Genomic DNA, 6,240 nt, shown 5'->3' with positions numbered 1-6,240 from the left:
TACGACAGCAGCCAGCTAGGGTATCAATCTCGATACCCAAAAAGGACAACCTCGTCACCGGCCCTTCAGTCTTATCGCGTGCCACCGGGACCCCAAAAAATGCAAAGAGCGCCTGTACTGAAAACAGGAGCTCACCGCAACTGGGCGAATCTGCCGGCCCAATGCACAGGAAATCATCAAGGTAGTGAGCCACCCCGCGTTCCCCGGTGCCAGCCATTACGCACCAGTGTACTTGAAAAGTGCTAAAACGTTTGAAAAAGGCGCACGAAATAGAACAGCCCATGGGCAAGCACTTGTCAACGTAGAAACCGCTAGACAAGCGAAAGCCCATGAACCGAAACGACTCAGGATGTAGCGGCAGCAGGCGAAAGGCAGATTCCACATCAATCTTGGCCAGCAAGGATCCCTGACCGGAAGCTCTAACCAGATCCAATGCCTGATCGAACGACTGATATCGCCCCCGACACAATTCTGCAGGAATGGCATCGTTTACCGAGGATCCCCATGGGTAAGACATATGCTGTATCAGCCGATATTTACCTGGTTCCTTCTTGGGGACAACACCCACCAGAGACAGAACCAAAGGGGGTGATGGAAAAGGTCAAGCCATTCGGCCCAACGTGACCTCCTTTCGCACCCTCTCCAACACCACCTGCGGCAATTCCCTTGCAGATTTCAAATATTTTGTTAACCCCACCGGTACTGCCCCAAAAATTGGCAACCGAAAACCGTCTCGAAAACCTGAATACAAAAACTCAGCCTCAGCCCTGTTGGGATACATCCTCAACCAACGCTCCATCCGGCTGAGTCGGATTGGAGATGTGGCCTTACTTAGACGGTCGGGCGGTGGCAGGCCCTGCAATCTTTAGCGGGGTGCGAACCTCCGCAGCGGAGGCAAGCATGCCTAAATCTACAACGGGTTCCTGCCAGACAGCTGGAATTGTTGAAGGCATAACACCTACCCGGATTTGGCGATGGAGGAGCCCCTCGAAAGGGAGGTTGCGGACGCCGCAGCGCGGGGACTGCCTGGGCAGAAGTTGATCGTGGGAGATCCAGCCACACCTCAACATCTTTACACCCAAAGTCAATAACAGAGGTACCCGACTGCGCCGGAATTCCTCATCATACATCCGCCAAGAATTATCACTATCGGAGCGGAACATGGAATGTATCAAAAGGACAAAAGGAAATACCCGATGACATTCATGTGCTCCTGAGGCCTGGTCTCCATATAACCTGCTGCGAACATGAAAAACCCAGCCTGCCATCTGTGATATGAACAATAAGTATCTTCGCCCTCGCCGCTTTGCTGCCCTAAGCGCTTTCTTATTCTTAGCTGTCAGCGCAAACAAATTAAGGTACTTCCCCTTTTTAATTCTATTGCGAATACTACGGCGCAAACCCCGAAGCACCGCCTTATTGCAATGGACTACCTCCCCTCGCGGGAACACCGGTGACCCAGAACTGCTTTCACTGGAGGAGCGGGACCTCCTAGCCCTACGTCTAGAACGGCGACAGCTGCGCCTTGACCGTTTTGCGCCCTTCCCTTCTGAGCTATCTGAACTGGAACTAGAGGAAGAAGACGACGATACTGCCCACTTGCTGGATCGCTTGGCAGGCGCAGAAGACCCACCTGAAGGACCTTCAACCGCATCATCTTCTGCCACGCGACCCGAAGTGGCTTGCGCCTCCACCTCGACATCTGGGGTAGCACCTGTGGAGACATCCGGAAAAGGAGCGGACTACGAAGCATCGAAAGAGACAGTAGGAGCAGAAGCCCTGGTGTCAAGCTGGGTGGAAGAAAGGGGCGTCTGAACTCCCAACGCAGCAAGCACCTGACCAGCAAGGGTACCTAGCTGTTCCTGTCCATGCGCCATCTGCAAAGATGTAGTATCCGGACCAGATTGCCCAGCTGCCGTGTCAGTTGCCTGCGTAGGTAACCCCGCCAACAATGGGGCCAAAACTTCTGCCAGCGACATCAACTTTTGGACCGCCTCCAACGCTTCGGAGTTGTCAGGGGTAGCATTCGCCGATGCGGTAGTGACGGTGACAAGGAGCACTGGCGTGACTGCGGGGGTGGAGCACCTCTGAGGAATTAAATGGGAGCGCTGTAGCCATGCCCGCTTAGCCCTGCGCAATGGAGACAGCACCCGAGGCAGAGCTAAAGAAGGTGCTGTGCCTGTGCAGCCCTCCCGGACCCGTGTAACCTGGGTCCGCGGCGACTGCTCGACCCTATCCACCATGACTGATGTACTTGGGAGCCCAGGTGCCAGTCCTAGAACGACAGTATGGTGGAACACAGTTGAAGACACCACATCTGTGGTCTCAACCGCCACTCCACCCTGTGAATGCCCCCCATGACTCATCACCTTGCTATACAGTGGGACACTAGCGGCAGCCCCTACTACCCTACTGGACGCGTCAGCCCCCTGTTCCAGGCTGTGTCCGCCTGCTGCCCCCTGATTGTCCCCCTGCACTGGAGGCTTATCATAATTAGCCGTAATACTTCTCCCCAGCCTGCCCCCCCCCCCTATTCTGTGGCACCACAGGAGAGGGAGAAGCCTGCCTTGCCTGTCCCCTGCGATGGCAAGCATCCACAGCCTCCCCCTCCTGCATGCCAGTGAAACTGCGGCACAGAGCTAAGCCCCGCCCACCTCTACTGCCCAGATCTTGGGAGGGTGGACGCCCGCGTCCTGATCCCCCGGCAGCGTCGCCGCCAAGGAGATCCTGTGTAGCCTGCGCTGCTGCCTGGACCCGGCGGCCGCGGTGCTCGGCCGTACGGGCGAAGCACTTACATTAGCCGCAGGAGCAGCGCGGGAGCAGGAACTCCCCCGCCCGGACCCCCAGCAGCAACGCCGCCGCCGGGGAGAGCACCACTCGACCGCGCTCCCGCTGGGACCTGGCGGGAGTATCGCCGGGCTCAGACCTTCGAGCGCGGCGGGGAGCAGTGCCGAAGCCAGCAGCCGTAGCCGGGAGAAGCACCTGGAGAAGGCTGCTCGCTTCACAGGAACTGGCGGCAGGGGCTGTAGGCAGACGAGGCCGCACGGGCTCAGATACCAGAGCCACCTGGCGACCACTGTGGGTAACAGCCTGGGAGCCAGCAGCTGCCTGGCCCCCAATAGTATAAGCATCCATAAAGCGGGGGGAGAGAGGCACTGGGGGCGAGACATCTTGAGAGGGAGAGGAACAGGGAAAGAATAGAGATGATATATATAGTGAAGAATAGGAGATGAAACAGAAGGTAGTAAGAAATGCAAAAGAAAATCAAAGATTAGGAAAACGGCACAGGGAAAGAATTATCAGTGACTATGAGAGCACAAAATGGAGTACTTCTCTGTCCAGAAACACAGGAACCAAGAGGCAGGTAATCTGCCTCAGCCTAGTTTCAAACAAAACTCTCCTCCCCACTTAACCACCATTGGCTGACCCCAAATCATGCCATAACGAACAAAAACAATCATAACACATCCTTAAAGTGGCAACCCTCAAAACCCCTTGTGGTTTAATATGACCCCAGTGCTTACAGTTAAAGCATTTTAAAAACACAAAAATGTACTTATTTGGTGATTTTTTTATTTCTACATTAATTTACATGTTTTAATGGTGTTTGAATCACGTTAAACACAGAGTTTTAGCCTTAGATACACTAATTAGTTAATTACCTGGCAGACAAGTTTATAACAATTTGCTAATCACCTTATTATCCAATAGGTTTATGTTTCCTTTCTAACAAGATGATTTCAGCACACCGTGATTGCGGAGACCGGCACTGTACAGTTTACTACAAAATGTGTCTGTACTACCAAGAAATAATCCACTTTTCATAGTTTATTAATTCATTAGAAGTAAAAATGTGTAAAATAGACTTGCCTCAGCAAATCCATAATAACTAAGTAACATTCAAACACGGGTCCTTGTACAGCTCACAATGACGGCCTGGAAACACAACAACTTGTGGCATAAACAAGGAACAGTGAATAAGAGCTATTCATTTATTGGTTTGCTGGGGATTCTGATTTAGCAGTGTAGCATATTGTGTCTGCTTTAGTCTTCAGCCAGTCTACAATTGTCAGGAGCCTGGTGTTACTGCCACTAAACCCATCTCAGCTGGATACCAGCACAGAGCAATAAGAGCCGTTATAGGATCCCAACATAGAATAACGTGTAGAAAAAGAAAACAAAATGCTGTCTATCATCTCTTTCAAAATTATTATTAGTGTGGCTTTATACTGCTGTGAGATCTTAAATTTCCAAGTTCTGCCATTTGCCTCTAGTATAGATTGCAACTAAATAGTTATGGGCCCTACAGACTGGCAGATTTTACTGCACGATAGAACTCGTTCATATTGTGTAGTGTGTAGGCACCAACGATTAATGGTGCGTGGCCCAGCGCTCTTTAATCGTTGGTGCACCGTCGCTTATGCATGCAGGCCAATATGGACGAGATTGTCCATATTAGCGTGCAGTGCTATGGAGCCAGGTGACGGGGGGAGTGAAGAAACTTCACTCCCCCCATCACCTTCTCCCCCGCCGCCAGGTCGCCCGTCTGCCGTATCGGCAGTCGGGCAGCTCGGCAGCGGGTCGCCCAATCTGTAGGTCCCTTAACACTGGTGGCTAAAAGTTGTTACACATCTTTATTGGTCTTCAAGTTGTGCTTGAAATGATACATTAGTTTCTTTGTCTTTCAGTACAGTAATGATATATTCTCCTGGCTTTCTTTGCTGTTGCAGAATATCTGATAATAAACCCAAATAGGATGTTTTATTTATTAACCCATCACTTTCTGTACTATACCTTTGATGGACCCTACAATCAGTTTAATTATATATTATCTACGTTCGTTAGAGGCATCCTTATGATGTATGCAAGTTACCAACATAGCATATTAATTGTATTTTCATTTATTGATGCTATTCTTTAACGTTAGTTCCTGTATTGTTAAAGACTGTAATTATTTTAACAGAATCTTTTATATTAGATTTACTGCTGGATAGATTGTACTTTTATGTTAATATAAGTGATGGGTATTAATTAAATGATACTGTTATATATTAATTCATGTTAGTAGCTTTATACATTTAATACTTGATATATTTTTGATATGTTCAGGTTGAGGAGTTCGTCAAGGCCACTAGTGGGTCTTAGCCTGAGAAGGCTTCCTTTGTGGCGCACTCTTTTAGTATTGTATAATGAGTTTCTATTAAAACGTAACTTTTATTTCTCTAACGTCCTAGAGGATGCTGGGGACTCCGTAAGGACCATGGGGATAGACGGGCTCCGCAGGAGACATGGGCACTTTAAGAAAGAATTTAGTTCCTGGTGTGCACTGGCTCCTCCCTCTATGCCCCTCCTCCAGACCTCAGTTTGATACTGTGTCCAGACGAGCTAGGTGCTTTTCAGTGAGCTCTCCTGAGTTTACTGACAGAAAGTATTTTGTTAGGTTTTTTATTTTCAGGGAGCTCTGCTGGCAACAGACTCCCTGCATCGTGGGACAGAGGGGAGAGAAGCAGCCCTACTCTCTGAAGCTAGGTCCTGCTTCTTAGGCTACTGGACACCATTAGCTCCAGAGGGATTGGTACGCAGGATCTCACCCTCGCCGTCCGTCCCGGAGCCGCGCCGCCGTCCCCCTCGCAGAGCCGGAAGATAGAAGCCGGGTGAGTATGAGAAGAAAAGAAGACTTCAGAGGCGGCAGAAGACTTCATGATCTTCACTGAGGTAACACACAGCACTGCAGCTGTGCGCCATTGCTCCCACACACCTCACATACTCCGGTCACTGTAAGGGTGCAGGGCGCAGGGGAAGGCGCCCTGGGCAGCAATATAAACCTCTTATTTGGCAAAAAGAGCATATATACAGCTGGACACTGTATATATGCATGAGCCCCCGCCAATTTTACACTTTTAGCGGGACAGAAGCCCGCCGTCGAGGGGGCGGGGCTTCTCCCTCAGCACTCACCAGCGCCATGTTTTTCTCCACAGCACTGCTGAGAGGAAGCTCCCCGGACTCTCCCCTGCTTATACCACGGTAGAAGAGAGGGTTTTAAAGAAGAGGGGGGGCACATAATTTGGCGCAGATAATAACAGCGCTACTGGGTGAACATTAAATTGCTGTGTTTTTTCCTGGGTCATATAGCGCTGGGGAGTGTGCTGGCATACTCTCTCTCTGTCTCTCCAAAGGGCCTTGTGGGGGAACTGTCTTCAGAGGAGCATTCCCTGAGCGTGTGGTGTGTCGGTACGTGTG

Source organism: Pseudophryne corroboree, chromosome 4 (assembly GCF_028390025.1).
Source record: "Pseudophryne corroboree isolate aPseCor3 chromosome 4, aPseCor3.hap2, whole genome shotgun sequence".
Taxonomy (NCBI): domain Eukaryota; kingdom Metazoa; phylum Chordata; class Amphibia; order Anura; family Myobatrachidae; genus Pseudophryne; species Pseudophryne corroboree.
This window is presented reverse-complemented; position numbering follows the sequence as displayed.